This window comes from Poecilia latipinna, unplaced genomic scaffold (genome assembly GCF_001443285.1).
Source record: "Poecilia latipinna isolate Pla-1442-1.1 unplaced genomic scaffold, P_latipinna-1.0 Scaffold2785, whole genome shotgun sequence".
In the NCBI taxonomy this organism is placed as follows: domain Eukaryota; kingdom Metazoa; phylum Chordata; class Actinopteri; order Cyprinodontiformes; family Poeciliidae; genus Poecilia; species Poecilia latipinna.
The window spans coordinates 5,532-23,529 of NW_015115401.1; the positions used below are offsets into that span (position 1 = coordinate 5,532).

A 17,998-nucleotide genomic window follows, 5' to 3' on the forward strand; every position below is an offset into this window, starting at 1 on the left:
ATATTTATGACATGTGCAAGTAAGTTTGTTTTGCAAATAATTTTTTCACTTCATGAGACAAAAATGTGTGATTTTAATAAAAAAAAGCTTTTTAAGCAAAACTCAGTAGGCTTTTCTCATGGTGACATGCATTAACAATTACATTTTTTCTTTTTTTTTCTTTTTTTTTTTCTGCAGTTCCACATTAAAGTTTGGTGCAGCTCTGCTTTCCTGAAAGGACCATCTTCATCTCCACTGCAAGTGTAGCAAACAGGCAGCTCTCTGTAGATTACAGTACACTAAAAGGTTGCATTGTGCCCTTGTTTATATTTTTAATAGTGTAATTCTGCAAAATATGTCTGGTGGTCTAGCTCTGATTTACATATCTTGCTGAATATGTTTGAATATTGCAATACTTTCCTATAACAAAATAGACCTGCAGAAAGAAATTACTAATAAAATATCTTACATATGCATAGTTGTATGCTCTATATAGAGATTTTCCTTAGCTTTGATTGTATATGTCACAATTTTGTAATTTATCATTGTTTATTAAACTCTGAAAGCTGAGAGGCTTTGTTAATATTCTGTCCTAGAAGGCGGTAAGATGTGCCCTTTTTTTTTTTTGAGCACCTGCCCTTTTAGTGGTCTCTGCACGGCCCTGCAGGTTGGCTTTAAATTGTTGTGATAGTAATCACTTGTTTTTAACTTTTTATTATGATGATGATTACATGACCGTCTGCAGCCATCAAGAAGTGCAGAAGGTTGTTAATCATCCACAGATTCAATCCAGGTGTGGCAGAAAGGAAACACTTAACATGTAAGGCAGGTGAAACAATGAACTAAACCTGCTAATGACTGATTCAGTCTGTTGATTGGTAACTGGTTAAATTGAACTGGACTATTGTTACTTGTGTGGGATCTTTATTAGCATATAGACACTTTAAGGAATTTAATCAACTTATTTGGAAATATTTGTAGTTGATGGAAGATTGAACCAGCTATTTGATGGAAGTTTATTCTGTATAAATTATAATTTTTCCAACTACACTATAAATCACCTTTTGTTCGATTTATTTGTCTCTGGTGTGTTAAATAAACCTGATCCTCCCTGAGTTTTATCGTTAGGTTTTCTGATGAACAGCCTTTATTTTGGATATTGATTCCCTCATTTTAACATGAGTGCAGCATCATAAATCCTACACTATACTGCAGCTTGATGGGTAAATGTAGTTGTATATGTAAACATTAAGATAAATATTAATGAAAGATTAAGATATTAATTTAACAGTGAGTGTACATGGGGAACTATATGGTTTGTATTTGTTCTCAGACCTGTAACCAGTACACTGTTTAATCTTTCATTGTGTTTCAGAACTTTTCAAATGTTTATCATATTTCTAACTGGCACCTTCCTCACTTTTATTTTTTTCAGCTGTTGCTCTGCAGTTTGACCGAAAGCTGACTCTTGAGGACTGCAGCAAAATTGTCAAGAAGTGGCTTCATTACGCACCAGAACGAGAGGAAGACATCACAAGGAATCAAAGTGACGCCAACCAGAGTCAAACCGAATCTACCAGCAGTAGGAACAATTTGGGGCTTAACTGTCCTTTCCTTCACCATACTGGTTGCATAATGACACCAAAACAAAGTATGAAAAAGTTTGATTCATATCAGCACTAGCTCACACATCCACATAAATGCTCTCATAAATCCGCATTGTCTCACATAAGAGCAGGTGTCAGGTGTTTAGGTCTGTAACACAGCAGCTAAAACAGAACTAACAAGCTGAAAGCTGCTCACCTCTACCTACAGTGGCCCAGTTGGACATACTTCTGTCAATAAATTGATTTTCCCTCCATGCATGCATAGCAGGACAATGACAGCTGTCCAATTAAGCAGCCTGGTTGAGCTGTAACTATAGCTATAACCATATCTCAACTTAACTGTGCATGGACACACTGTGACACCATAAAAACAATTCCATATGGTGTGGTAGCAACAACCTCCTGAGCAAGTCAATGTTCTCCTTAGGCCTCTAATGAGCCATCATTTGATCCAGGTGTGCTAAACCAGGGAGAAAACTGAAACATGCAGGATGCCGGGCCTCCAGGACCGACTTTGGACACCCTGGTCTAGCCTAAAAAAGTCAAAATTCTGATCTTAGTTCTATTAAAGTGTTGCAGATCACTTGAAATGTGTGTATGTGATACATTTCTCAAATATCTCACATTTCAAAGAACTTTGTGGGTTAACTTCACACAGAGCGGTGACAGAAATTAGTAGATGGCTACAAGAACACTGAACAATTAGATAATTCCACAACCATTCATCATCCAGAGGAGTTCTTGTTGATGTTCTTTGGATAATTATGCTGCAGAACCCAGGAAAAGAGGTCTTCAGGTTGAGGTCAAAAACTGTTGGCTACAGACATTGTTCTTCAGGACGATTTTGGCCAAGTACAGAAGTTGTGATTGAAGAACAATGACATGTCATGCAGGTACTGAAGCAGCAAAAGGCCAAACAATCATTAAGTTTATCACTGTTTTTTCAAAGTCTGTTGTGTTTCTTGAAAACAGCTAAAATTGGCAAATACTTGAAACCCCCTCCAATGGAGTTTAATAGTTTAAACGCCAAATATGCATAATACACAAATTGGAAACCATTTTGACCATAATTGCAAAAGCTAACATCCATAGCCTTCCTAATTTCTGCTCTTAGGGTACAGCCAATCAACACAACCAGCCAATAGCCTTTATTTCCAATAAAATCAACATTTGTTGTAATGATTCTTTGAGACAGCTTAGCGAGTACAAGGAGACACCAGACTTTGACTGACCAACTCTTTAACCAAGCTAGACTTCATAGAAGGCAGGTATAGAAGGCACCAGTCTACTTTCTGCTGCCTCCTATACCAACCTTACACACATGATAGAATCTATTCCTATGGCTCTGTGTTAACCAAAGCCATGCAGAGTCACTCTCAGTTAAAGTATTCAACAGAAGTCTTAGTGGTACTACGTTTCCTCAGCTATGCTTAAGATTGTGACCTAAAGCAAGGGAGAAAACTAAAACATGCGGGATGCCGGCCCTCCATGACCGACTTTGGACACCCCTGGGCTAGACTAACTCTGCCTGGAGGGGTCAGGTTGACCCCACTCACTAAGTCTCTGTGTTTTCATTACAAATATGTGCAAATCTTGTCAAAAAAAAAAAAAAAACACAATTTCATAGTTGTGGTGTTTTCATTAAATAAGAAGTGTAATTAAAATCACATGTGAAGAAGTTTGCTCACACAATGTCATTTAGAAAGATGACGTGTCATGATCCTTCAACGACTTCCTTTCATCATCTTCTTTGTGGTTTGTGCCAGTGGCAACATCCAGTTTTTGATCATGTGACTCATGTAATGTGAAATAAAGTGTTTCCATTGTAGTTCAGAGAAATAAACCAATTTTTATGTGGCCAAAATAACAAAAAACACTTCATCCCAGTGGCAAACTTTTTATTGAAAAATTTGTTTTTCCATAATTGGCGTGTTTCCATTATGCAAATTTATTTTCAAAATGTCAAATTACATATCTATATGGTCAATGGAAATGTTTGTAGATCTAATTATCATCAAGGCTTCAGTCATTATCCCACACCCGACCTATTTCAACCTATTCACACAACTAACTACCAACATGCGCAGTCTCTACAGAAAGAACCCAACCAGGGATTCAAACCCAGGACCGTTTTGCTGCAAGGCAACATTGCTACCAACTGTTCCACCATGCAAATTGTATTTTAATTAATTGGATTAATTGCTTAGAGATATTAAGAAGACTGCAGGATGACCTGCTGCTGCTTGTTCCTCCTCAGTTTGCTTCCCTTTGTTGTTCACGGCGTTACCCTGCTTCTGTCCTTGTTGCTGTGGGGTTTCCTGCAATGTTTTCCTCTTCTATGGCTGGACTTCATTCTGCTGCTCAGCTGAGGCCGTTTAAAAGTTTTCTATTAGAATGGGACCTATTTTAAGTTGTGTGCCCAGTGAATTATTTAGTATTAATTTAATTTGTTTCTGGGTCAATCGATTTGTTAAAAGTAAAATTATTGGCCTCCCTTATTGAGTTCTGGGGTTTTTAGTTTCACTTGAATTTTCAAAGTTACCCGAGTAAATAGAAAATGCTTTTTTTTAAACAAATGATGAATTTATCTATGTAAAAAATGTAAATTGCCATTTTGCAACAGAATGCCTGATCAACAAAGTAAAAAACTCATTTAAATAGAACCTTTCTGACGACATGAAGTTGAGGAAGCAAAGCTGCTGACTTCTAACACTGAGGAGGTTTGGTTATATTATGAAATGTGATGATTTGAAATATCCAAGTGCTTCAAAAAGCAAAAGGCAGAATAAACCTTTAAGTGATTGAATACTCTAAGCACCGTGTAATTTTTTGTCTCATAGTTAAAGGACTTTTTACTTATCATGTAAAGTTAATTTCCGACAGTCTTCTATATATTTTGCTTTTGTGTAATTTTTCATAATCCTTCCCATCGACATTTTGTTAAACTGAAGCTCTGAATTGTTAGGGGTAAGGTTGCTTCACTTGGTGGGTTTAAAGCCTAGCTGTCTGGTTTTATATATATTACATTTCTACATGATCCTGATTGGAAACACCCCCCTTACTGTGTGGAAGTCATGTCAGATATTAAATAAACCTAACCATGTAGGTTAGGTTTATTTAGGTAGATAATTAGCACATTAGGTGCTAATTAGCACATGTTTTTTTATACTGCAGTGACGTTAGGTAGATAATTAGCACATGTTTTTTTATACGGCAGTGACGTTGAAAAATAATGATTTCATTATCCAAAACCAACCAACAAGCCCCTGTTGATAAAATATAACGAAACATTAAATTCTTGTCCTAAATTATTTTTTGGACCACTTTCACTATGTAACAACAATAAGTAGGTTAAAAAGATCTCAAAAAGCAGCACATCATGACAGAAGCAAATTCAAGAATGGATAAGAAACAGTCAGTTACAAAAAGCAACAACTCTGGGATTTCAGCAAACCAATGTGGGAGGCAAAATCCGGAAACGGAGAAAACATGAAACAGTCGTGAACCTAATCAGGTGAACATAAATGAGTCTAAGGGCAGATTGAGTCTTCCTGGACATCACAAAAGAACAAGCAGGACCAAGCAACCTGAAAGGTTAGTTTCAATAAGAAGTTATTGGTAATAGTTACTTTAACTATCAAACAAATTTCATACCATGTGAGCTTGTTGCAGCCCTTTAGAAATTGTCTCATGATGTGTTACAGAGCTTTATCAGCTGACATGGAAGATCTGAGTCCACAAGAACATACAACTTCTGATGGCACTTCAAAGCATTCTGAAAGTTATTAAAATTGCTAAATAGTATGCGAAAATTAGCACGCTAGCTAAAGCTATTTAGCTAGCTTGCTACCTTTCACCACTCAGATGACTTATTTAACTTACAAGCTCAGAATAAAATGACAACTTTCTGCTAACAGTAAGGAAATTGTTGTTTTGTGTTCAGGCACATTTTCATCCAGGAAAAGTCTGGACTTAGATAACACTGAGTGAAACTGGTTGACCTTAAACAGGCCAGTCATGATGGGAAACTGACTGGTGTAGCTGAATTAAAACAATTCTACAAAATGGGTCAGATTCCTTCACAGAGATGTAAAAGACTCATTACTTGTTACTGCAAATACTTAATGCCAGCTGTTGCCAGCAAGGGTGGCGCAACTCTGCATTAGGTCAAAAACATTTTTTTAGGACATTTATCTTATTGATCTGATCCTTATTGATCCTGTTTGCCCCTGTTTATAATATTGTTCAACTTCCCAGTAAATTCTGTTAAATATTTTTAATTTAAAAAGTTCAGGTTGTCCTAGATCTTTTGATGCTCTTGACCTACTGGCCTTACAAGTCGATAATTTATGCATCTTTTTATCTAGTTTGACACCTATATGTGTTGATACCTGTGTTGATACCCTTTATGTGTACTAGTAGCTACATCCCACAGTGTGAATTGTTAATATTTTCTGTATGTCAGTAGGAATGTCTGCTGCATTGTGTATAATATAGCTTTGCAAATTATTCTAAATAAAAATGTCAATTTCTCTAATGTGTGTTTTTAATCCCCTTCGTACATGGTGTGAATTGCAGCGGGGAGTTAAACATTTTGATCCCCCTTATTAAGGATTTGACCCTGTTAAAATATGTATGACTAAAAGGTTGAAGATGAAATATTACTGCTTTCTGTATTCCCTCAATTCATGAATTTAGTCAGAATAATACTGAAGATTGTGCATTAGCAGATCTTACTAACGTGGACCACACCAGTTCAGACAGTCATGTTTGTCAAGCATGAAATCTTCCTATCCATACGTCTGTGCTCAACCTCTGGATACCATTCTTGCATGTAAATAACTTTGTCTCCCAGAGCAAATGGATGAATAAATGTGGAACATTGATTTCAACATTTTCAATGGAGAAGACAATCTTCATCTTCATTGGAGAAGATCTGGATGATGGCTTTTAGAAATCTTTATGTACACGAGTGTATTTTCTTGCTTCCTTTATTCCAGAGCTATGAATGAAGAGGGAACGGACAGTCTAAATCATTTTGAATTGTTTAAGTAGCTACACAGTAATATGGTTAGTCCTGTTCCGTTGAAGAAAATCAGGTGTGATCTCTAAATAAAGTGTTGTCAGAGATGTAATGCCTCACATCACTGGAAGTTTTCTAATTAAAGTTCTGAATGTGATTAAGACAGAAAATTCATGTACTGATAAAATATTAGCTAAGAAAACTAAAGAACTTACACAAATTGTATTTTAGTACCTACAGTGATAAATATTCATACATGTAGTGCTGTTAATCCCTGTCAGAACCCAGTTCTGATAGTTGGTCATAACTCAGCTGCAATGTGAAAGGATTTTCCTGCCTGGACTTTAGGAATTTCATCTGCCAAAGTGAAAGGAGCTAACATCTGAAGTTTGATAATTGTTTCAAATTCATCTTGTTGTGTCATCTGATGGAAATTGAACCTGTGATTGTTGGAACAATTCTGTTGCACTTTGGGTATGTGTTTAGAACACACTTGTTAAAGCAAAAAGGTAAGTTTGCCCAAATTAAAAAGTTGCTTCATAAATATAGCTTACTGTATTCAATCAGCTTCCACAACCAACACATTACTGCAACTTCTGCAATATTAAAATAAATTTAAACCCAGATCAGTCCCACATTAACACCAACAAGAACAAAATGTAAAGTAGATGAAAAAAACTTAGGTATTAGATTGTTTTTTGTGTAAAAGAATGAGTACCATCTGCTGTTTAAACTGTTCCCCTAGGTTATGGTTTTTCTAGTGAGTGTTAGTATAACTAAGTTGCTATTTTCTTTACAGCTTGTCATGTGGTGTGGTGGACCCAAAAGCAGCATGTTTAGAGAATTTAATTAACAAAATCAGAGTCCAGCTTACAAAAAATGAACATCCAAGGGAAACACAAAACAAACCAGAGCAAATCCAAAACCAAACCAGAGCAAATCCAAAACTGAAACACAAAGATATTCTAAGGAACACAGGGGGAATGACGAGCATGGAGATAAGCAGGGTAACAAGAAAGTCTGGCGAGTTGTGACTGAAAAAGCAGGAGCTTAAGTACTGGGAGGTAGTAATTGGAACAATGACCTAGCTAGACGAGAAGAGTGATTGCATGTGTGAGTAGTTGGCACAAGAGCTGGCTTGAGGGGTGGGGAGAAGGTGGCACATGGAAACTAAGGAGATCTGCTGGGAACACATAAGGTAGGAAACTGGGACCTGAAAAATACTTCTAATACAAAAGACACCAAGAGTAAAGAAAACCTGATGAACTAGGAGAGAAAGATATGAGGGAAAAACCATAACCGAACCTAAATAGAAACAAGGCTGATCTAACAACAATAAGAACTAAGGAACATAGAGCAAGAGAAATTAGAAGATCTAAGCAAAGAAATAACCTAACTAGAATTAATAAAGAAAGACTAACTGAACCTAGTGACAAAATAAGAGCTAGTAACACTACAGGGGAAGTTAGAAGGACTTAAAAAATAACCTAGCTAGAATTACTAAAGGAAGATATACATAGACTCGGACATGGAAGAATAACTAAACCTAGGGTGGTGAAATTAAGAAATAAACATTACTAGAAACACTGCAGGGAGGCTGAAATAAGAAATAACTAAAAGGATAAAATAGAAATAAACTATATTCATTAAAGAAGGCTTGACATGGACTCAGACAAGGACAGAACCTAAGATAACTAAAGAATAAACCTAACTAGAAACACTATAAAGGACTCAAAATAAGAAAAGCAATAATATAATTCTTATTACATTAAATACCTCAAATAATAATAGTAGTATCAAAAGGACCATGAAGGGCTAAACTAAAGTGAACTAAAACATAAAGCTAAATAAAATGAAAAGCAAAGCCAACCCAAAAACCCAGAGTCCTGACAGAGCTGACTTTGATCAACATGAAAGTGATTTTTTAAATGTTGATCAGCTTTAAAAATAAAGCCTTCACAAGACTATTCCACACAGAATCTTGGAAATGTACTGTAACTCAAAGATACAATCCATTGTTATCCATTGACAATCTGAAGTACTTTCTGATCTCCACAGTAATGTGTCTGATCTAAACTTGAAAAGAAGATTCTTGATTTACAAGATTTAAATGACAAAATACAAACAGACTCAAGCATCCTGAAACACATAGATGTGGACAGAAGAAACATATTAAACGTTAAGATAAAATAAATAGAACATCAGTGAGAAATGTTTAAAAAGTCACACACTTGTACTTTTGTAGTTTGTCTGAAGCTAAATGCTGGATGTTTTGTCTGCAGGTGTCAGAGACTTCTACCAGAACCCGCCCCATAGGAATGTCTGGAGCTACAGAGGAACAGGCCAATTATCCAACCGCACTTTGATATCTGCTTACACACCACTGCTCAGGCACGATTCAGAACCATGAAACACTGATTAAAAATGTGGTCATCTAAGGCTGGAAAGTCTTTCTAATAACTCATGTTGATGTTCTGTAGGATGAACAATACAGAACAAAATAATTAGGTAAGCAATCAAACCTAGAACCTAAGAAACACAGTGCAGCCCTAGTGGTTACATGTGAAACACAAGTAAAATCATATTAAAGTCACAAAAAAAGAAATGTTTTAATAATAGTGGCTGCAAGATGGCTGCATTTACAATGTATTTGATTGTAAACCCTTTAATACAATATGTTGCATCATTTAAAGCCAATTTTAAGGCTTTTAAACTGGGACATGATGGGAACAAGAGAAATGTTTAGCACCTTCAGAGCACAAAAATCTCCACCTGTAGTTTAAAAAACATTTTTAAAAAATTATGTTCTGTCTCAGAAAACAACCCTACTTCCTGAAGTAGTCTCCTGCAGTGGAAACAAACTTTGTCCTTTTTGTATTGACTTTGATTAGGACATATTCTTTAAATCTTGTTTAAAACATGTTTTAAATATATCAAAAACTACATATGTCCTGTTGCAAAGTGATGCAGAGAAATGAGTCCATGTGTGCTTTTTCTAACCTGGACAGGATGTTAAACAGAAGGTCTGTCCTTTGTATCTCTTGATTTTTTTATTTTATTTTTTTTGGTTACTTTGATATAACAAATGATTAGTCACCTGTTATGTAAGCAGAGTGACCACATACTAGTAAACTATAGATTAGATAAGACGCCGATTTTTAGTTGCATTAATAATCTCTCAGATCTGAGATCTTATGTAATTCTGCCAGGACTGGTGCCGTTATGAAAGATCAATCCAAGTCTGGATCAGATAGTGCATGTTTTTCTGTGTTCAGGGCAGAACTCAGGCAGAACCGACGCTCTACGCACAGAGGGTAGGGAACATTTTTATCATTTCCCAAAGGCAGCGCAGACAGAGAAGTTGACAGTGCTTGACTGTTTTGCATAATGAAAAAAAAAAAAAAAAAAAAAACTTGTACTCCCCAATCCCAGGAACAAAGGATGGGGTCGAACCCCTGCGGTTACATAAACATGTTGGAATTATTCTGAAATAGAGAAAAACAAACACGGATTCAGTACATAATGTTTATCTGTTTCATACCATAATCAACCATAAGCCAATTTTATTGACCAGGGTATGAAAATATCATATACAGTAGAGACAGAAAGAGCTCTAATAATAGTTATACACATAAGAATGTACTCATAAACATACCATTGAAGCTACTTTAATACCAATAGCGCCACCTTGTGTACAGTCTTTGTATTTCCATGCCTTAAGAGACTGATTGTGCTGCTATAGATTATCCAAGTTTGGCTCATCACAGCAGGTGGAGCATTCCCTCTAATTATTCCTGAACCACCCCATTAAAAGCTCAACTTACTGATGTGTGGACATGGAAAGAGAAGCTCCTCCAGGCACCACATGTGGATCCTGGGATGAAGCGGACTCTCCAGCCTCTTGACCCTGACACTTTTGTCTGGTTTCTAGAACCACTTCTCTTTTCAAATAATCTCCAAATCCTGAAGGTTTTGATGTTGTTGCTTGGCAACCTGAAGTTTCAGCTCCTTTTACAGATTTTCCACAGGGAGACGGGTGAAGGTTCTTCTTATGGAACTCGCCTTCGTAAATCTACTAAATCTACTGGGTCAAGTTCCATTCAAGGCAATTCAGCTCAATTCAATATATATGCAGTTGTCTTCAAATTGTTTTTGCAGATGTTGAAGGGTGTGAAGAATCTCCTGTAGCAGTCTGTATTACCACAAATCTGAAGAACCCTCCGACAGAAAATCATGAAGTTAATCCACGAAGCTCCAGATTGTAGACTTCAGACTGTTATGTTATTCCTTCAATTTAGGAATTATGGAGCCATCAGCGCTCTCATTCATACAGACAACCTCGTGGATGGTCTTGCCGTCCATTCCAGTCTTTTACAGGTCAAAAATCTGGTTCCAGATGGAGCGCTTTAAATGGAAGAGGGTAGTTCTGGTAATCTACAACCCAAACGTGCTCTGTGGGATTGGAAGCTTGTGGCTATGGAAATCATTGGAGTACACTGAACTTGTTGAACCAGGCAAACTTTCTCCAATCTGTTATTGTCTAATGGTGAGTTTGAATAAGCAGTAACCTAAATTTCCTGTTCTTAGATGACTGTCTGGCATCTAGTGTTGTTTCCTCCTACTGTAGCAGATATGTTCATTGTTGATACTTTACATATCTCAGTTGCAACAAGTGGTTCTTTGAGCCACTGTTAACTTTTTTCCCAAGTCAAACTATTAACTTCAACAAGGCATTTTTGTCTAAACAACTAATACTTATGGTGTTTTTCCCCCCTCTATTCCTTATACACATGAATGATGGTGGGACATGAAAATTCCAGTATATCAGCAGTTTCTGAAATAACTAGGATAACTAATAACTGTTCAAAGTTGATTAAATCTTCTTTCTTCCCCATTTTGTATTTGCTGCACCTTTAGCAAATAAGGTGGACTGGCAAAATAGAGGATTTCTTTTTTCATCAAGGTTCTCAGTGTCATGGTGGTATTCAATCTTCAAACCCACATGCAAGAACACAACCAGAAGAGTCAGTGTAGTGAACAATAATGAGTTTATTGAATCCAGGGGAAAGGGAATGAGTGCTGGAGCGGATGACCGAGTCATCTTGCTGTCAATGAAAGGCAGAGGGTTAGTGGAGGAAGGTGAGTGTTTTTCCAGGAATGAACAGAGCTGGTGCTTACTTGATTTGCAAGCGAGTAATTGAGAGCTGGATAATGGCGCTTCGTTGGAGGGCGGACAGGTTTGGTCGCAGCAGAAAGAGTGGAGTTCGACTTGGTCCAGTTGTTCCTTTTCTCCAGATTGGGTTCGGGCTTGGATCGACAGATACACAGCGTCCCGAAGGGGAATCCACTGGAGACGGACCGGAGACAGGGAAAGGCGAACACACGAGGGGTGGCGTCCGACCGGTAACACCGGCAGCGTCGAGGGAGGAACACACGAGGAAGGTAACTCACAGACCACGAAGATCATAGGCTCACTCTGAGCCCGGGGCAGACAGCACACACGGGAACAGCGAGGAGGCAACAGGTTCACCTGGCAAGGACAACAAGAAGTTAACGTGGAGCAGATCACAGAGGGCCTCTCTCTGGAACGATAGTTACCAAAGTAAGCTAACACTCAGGCGATGAGAAGTTGTTCAGCCGCTGCTTATATCCACAATCCACTCCCTCCAAACGAGCTACAGGTGTGACCACGGGGCCCCCGCAGCTTCTCAGGGGCTCTGCACCTGGTGGATGCCATGCAAAATGGCAAGTGCTCCAGGAAAAAAATGAAAAAGCCAAAAAGGACTAAAAAACAGAAAAACACAGACCCTGACGGTACCAACCCCCTCAACGGACGCCACCTGGCGGCCGAGCAGAGGATGAGGGCTGCGAATCCTCAAAATCCCTAATAAGGGTAGAGTCCAATATAAACGATCCAAGCACCCAGGAATGTTCCTCTGGACTGTAGCCCTCCCAGACGACAAAGTACTGGTGGCCCCGACCTCGCTGCCGGGAGGCAACAATCCGGCGGACGGTGAAGGCCGGACAGCCATCTACGTCACGGGCGGGTGGAGGGGGTTCGGCCGGAGGGCAAAGTCCACTGGACAGAACGGGCTTGATCTGGGATACATGGAAGGTCGGGTGTATGCGCAGAGATGGGGGAAGACGAAGGTGCACAGCGGAGGGACTGATGAACTTGGGGACAACTTCTTAGACTTGAGGGGAATGTCATGTGTAGATAGCCACACTTTTTGGCCTACGGAGTATGTAGGGGCCGGGGTTCTCCTGCGGTCAGCTAGGCGTTTATTCACAGCAGAGGTTTGTCATTCCAGATTTTATGGCTTCTACGAATGTGGTGTTGAACTGATGTGACTGAAGTGTTATCTTCATCGGAGGGCAGGAGTGGTGGTTGGTACCCTAGCACCATTTCAAACGGGGAAAGACCAGTGGCTGCTGTGCACACTCTACCCACGGTACTGGGCCCAGTCATCGGGATTGGTGGAGGTCATACATCACAGGGTTACCTCTAGCTCCTGGTTCATGCGCTCTGTCTGTTTGTTGGTTTGAGGGTGGTAACTGGAACTGAGTGACACCTTGGCTCCCAGAGCAGAGCAGAATTGACACCAGACCTGTGAGACGAACTGGAGACCACAATCTGAGAGGATCTCCTGGGGAATACCATGGAGTTTAAACATGTTTAATCAGAAGTGTGGCAGTTTGAGCGGCAGTGGGTAATTCGCGGAGCGGGACGAGATGACAGGCTTTGGAGAAACGGTCGATGGTTAGAATGGTGGTCATACCTTTAGAGGCAGGGAGTCCAGTCAAAGTCCACGGCGACCAGGGTCATTTGGGTATGGGTAGAGGTTGTAGGAGACCAGCGGGAGGACTGTTTGATGACTTGTTCCTAGCACAGACTACACAGGCTGAGACAAACTCCTTTACATCCTTATGAATCGAACCCCACCAGAACTTACGATTTATCAGCCCAATAGTGTGACTGATGCCAGGGTGAGCGGAGAACTTAGAGGCCTGTATCCACTGGAGGAAACGGGATCGGACAGATGAAGGAACATACAATTTACCTGGTGGGCAGGATTCTGGAGGGGGTTCGATTTGCTGGGCTTGACGGATGATGTCTTCAATCTCCCAGGTTACCACACCCACAGTGCAGCTAGGAGGAAGAATGGGAACTGGAGCTTCCTCAGAGTCAGAGGAATAGACTCAGGATAAAGAATCAGGTTTTACATTTTTGGAACCTGGACGATATGAAATGGATAGGTTAAAACGTGATAAAAACAGAGGCCATCGTGACTGGCGCAGGTTGGATCTTTTAGCAGATTGGAGATATGACAGGTTCTTATGATCAGTCCAGACCAGGATGGGGTGCTCAGCTCCCTCTAGCCAGTGACACCATTCCTCCAAAGCTAGTTTGATGGCTAGGAGCTCTCCGTCCCCCACATTGTAATTTCTCTCAGCTGGTGAAAGCCTGCGGGAGAAAAAGGCACACGGATGAAGTTTCTGGTCATGATCAGTGGTCGGGAGAGGACTGCTCCGACTCCTGTGTCGGAAGCATCCACCTCCACCACGAACTGCTTCTTGGGGTCAGGCTGGACGAGTATGGGAGCCTGTGCGAACTGGGACTTGAGTTCAGCGAAGGCGGCATCAGCTTGAGGGGTCCAGATGAACTCCTTAGTGTAGGTAAGGGCAGTTAGAGGTGATGCAGTTTGACTATAGTTGCATATAAATCTTCTATAGAAATTAGCAAACCCCAAGAAACGCTGCATCTGTTTATGGGTTTCGGGTTTGGGCCCGTCTAGGACTGCCTTGATCTCATCCTCCGATGCCCTTACCTGTCTGCCCTCAAGAACGTATCCCAGGAAAGTCACTGATTGACGGTGGAACTCACTTTTCTGCTTTAACATATAGCTTGTTCTCAAGAAGTCTCTGAAGAACCAAGCGGACGCGTCTTCTGTGTTCAACGAGGGACTTGGAGTAGATCAGGATATCGTCCAAGTAGACGAACAAACACATTTATGAAATCCCTGAGGACATCGTTTACCAGAGCCTGGAAAAAGGCAGGAGCGTTAGATAAACCAAAGGGCATGACTAAATATTCATAGTGCCCCATGGGGGTCTTAAATGCTGTTTTCCACTCATCACCTTCTCTAATGCGGAGAAGGTGATACGCATTTCTGAGGTCCAGTTTAGTGAAAATGGTGGCTTCTTGAACAGGCTCAAATGCTGAGGATAATGGAGGTAATGGGTACTTGTTCTTTATAGTAATCTGATTTAGTCCTCTGTAGTCTATGCAGGGAACCATCCTTTTTCCCCACGAAGAAAAATCATGCGCCTAATTGAGAGGATGAAGTGTGGATTATGCCTGCTGCAAGAGACTTGTTTATGCAATCCTCCATAGTTTGTCATTCAGCTCTGGAAATGTTGTATAACCTACTGTTAGGTAATGGAGCGCCAGGCAGGAGGTCAATGGCGCAGTTGTAAGGTCGGTGAGGTGGCAAAGGCCTTGTCTTTACTGAAAACTGCGGATAAATCATGGTGCTCACTGGGAACTGAAGATACGTCAGGTGGTTCAACATCATTTGGCTATGAAGGAGAAGTCGGGGCTGGAACGGCGGAATGAAGGCAGGTGGAGTGGCACTTGGCAGACCAAGACTCAATCTTGGCTTCGACCCAATCAATATGGGGGTTGTGTGTGGATAACCAATTGAAGCCCAAAACTATGGAGGAACTGGCTGCAGGAAAAAAAAAAAAAAAAAAGATTTCTTCGGTGTGGTTACCTGAGATTAATAGGTGTAATGGCTTGGTACGGTGGGTGATTTGTGGCAGGTTCTTTCCATCCAGGGCTGAAACACAGAGAGGGACTGACAGTGGTTCAACCTCGAGGGCGAGTTGCTGGATTAATTCAGAGTTAAGATTTTGTTCACATCCTGAGTCGATGAGAGCTGACAGGGGAAAAGGTTCGTTATGGTTAAAGAGGGTGACGGGAATGATGAGACGGGGTTTGGGTGTTTGTGGCTCCGGCAGTCTCCCCGTCCTTACTGCCGGACCTGTGGGTTTAAACGAACGGGACAAGTAGCGATAACATGGTTAGGCTCACCACAGTAGAGACAGAGCCGTGAACGCAACCTTCTCTGGCGTTCCTCAGGTGTTAGGTGTGTGTGTCCCAGTTGCATGGGTTCAGGAGCTGAGGAAAAGGTTGGTGAATTCTGAAGAGAGGACCGATTACTGAACTGTGAAACCCGTGGAGAATAATTTCGACGAGTTCGCTCTAGAACGGATCCAGTTATCCAGTTTAATTGTTAAATTTATGAATTCGTCTAGAAGGGCCAGTTCGTCTTTGATTTGTTCGTTTAACGCATGGAAAAAGGCGCTTTTAAGTGCAGCGGCATTCCAGCCAGAAGCAGCGGCTTTGATTCTAAAATCTATAGCAAAATCGGCTACACTCTTCTGACCCTGCTTCAACCCCTGTAACTCACGGGAGGCTGAAGTTTTTTCCGTGTCTTGACAGAAAACTTGTTTTAGTTCTTCCAAAAACTCAGGAAATGTACATCCATAATTCAGAGCTGAAGTAAACCGGGCTTTGGCCCAGTCCAAGGCTCGACCCGTCAACAGGGACAACATGTAGGATATTTTAGAATCATCATGGGCGAAGCCTTGCGGTGAGTGGTCAAATACAATTGTGCACTGGAGGATGAAACCCTTTACTTTCTTCACATCACCTGAGAACTTGTCTGGTGCCGATGGACGGACCTCCGAAAACATGCAACAGTTTGGTGGATCAGGAGCCACAGGCGGAGTAGGTGAAGAACTAGGAACCTGATGGACTGAGTTCTGTAGGAAGTTAGAGTTCTGTTAGCTGACGATTAGTTTCTGCTTGGCGGCTTCCCAGCTCTCTTAACGCAGAGTCATGGGACTGAATTAGGGCATGTTGTTTGACAAAGCCCTTCTGATTGTGTCTGCGGAGGTCATGATCTGGCCCGAGTGTTCTGTCGTGGTGGTATTCAATCTTCAAACCCACATGCAAGAACACAACCAGAAGAGTCAGTGTAGTGAACAATAATAATGAGTTTATTGAATCCAGGGGAAAGGGGAGAGGGAATGAGTGCTGGAGCGGATGACCGGGTCGTCTTACTGTCAACGAAAGGCAGAGGGTTAGTGGAGGAAGGTGAGTGTTTTTCCAGGAATGAACAGAGCTGGTGCTTACTTGATTTGCAAGCGAGTAATTGAGAGCTGGATAATGGCGCTTCGTTGGAGGGCGGACAGGTTTGGTCGCAGCAGAAAGAGCGGAGTTCGACTTGGTCCAGCTGTTCCTTTTCTCCAGATTGGGCTTGGACCGACAGATCCACAGCGTCCCGAAGGGGAATCCACTGGAGACGGACCGGAGACAGGGAAAGGCGAACACACGAGGGGTGGCGTCCGACCGGTAACACCGGCAGCGTCGAGGGAGGAACACACGAGGAAGGTAACTCACAGACCACGAAGATCATAGGCTCACTCTGAGCCCGGGGCAGACAGCACACACGGGAACAGCGAGGAGGCAACAGGTTCACCTGGCAAGGACAACAAGAAGTTAACGTGGAGCAGATCACAGAGGGCCTCTCTCTGGAACGATAGTTACCAAAGTAAGCTAACACTCAGGCGATGAGAAGTCGTTCAGCCGCTGCTTATATCCACAATCCACTCCCTCCAAACGAGCTACAGGTGTGACCACGGGGTTGCCCCCGCAGCTTCTCAGGGGCTCTCCACCTGGCGGCATCTGGTGGATGCCATGCAAAATGGCAAGTGCTCCAGGAAAAAAATGAAAAAAAAACAAAAAAAACAAAAAGGACTAAAAACAGAAAAACGCAGACCCTGACACTCAGATCCTCCTGCCTAACTTTTGTCTTCTTCTATGTTTGCCTCAATGAACATCTAAAAAAAATCTTTGAATATTACAAATGCCATTCTGGTATGCTTCCACGTTGTTGGCTAAAATGGGCTTTTGGAGCTGGGGCAGGACAGAGCACACAGGCATTGTCTGACCCATTGATAAAAAGGGAGAATGCTGACTGTGCTGAACTGCAGTCAGTCTAACTACATCCACACCCAGTGTGTAGCTGCTAAAAACCCTGAACCCAAACAGATTGCCCAAGCTGCCCCTGGGCCAGGCAGCCTTTTGCTGCCTGGCCCAGTTGCTCTTGGCCTGTGGCTGCATGGTGCCACTAAGCCCCCCGTGTTGGCTAGCCAAAGCCCAGAGGGATTACACTAATGAATACAACAGGAAACCAGTGATGGTGAGACAAGAGGCTTGTGAAAATCCCCAAACATCTTCTAACACACTACAGCTGAGAGCATGAACATTTATGATTCTATTATTTGTTCTTTATGCACTATGTTTCTTTTTCTTTTTTTT

General features: G+C 41.1%; 1 long non-coding RNA gene across 1 annotated transcript; it reads left to right on the forward strand.

Annotated features, from left to right (window-relative positions):
* The first annotated feature begins 701 nt into the window (after positions 1 to 701).
* On the forward strand, positions 702 to 1,547 carry LOC106939148 (uncharacterized). The gene is made up of 2 exons (XR_001422770.1): positions 702 to 772; positions 1,415 to 1,547. It is a non-coding gene; the product is annotated as an uncharacterized LOC106939148 (long non-coding RNA).
* The last annotated feature ends 16,451 nt before the right edge of the window (positions 1,548 to 17,998 follow it).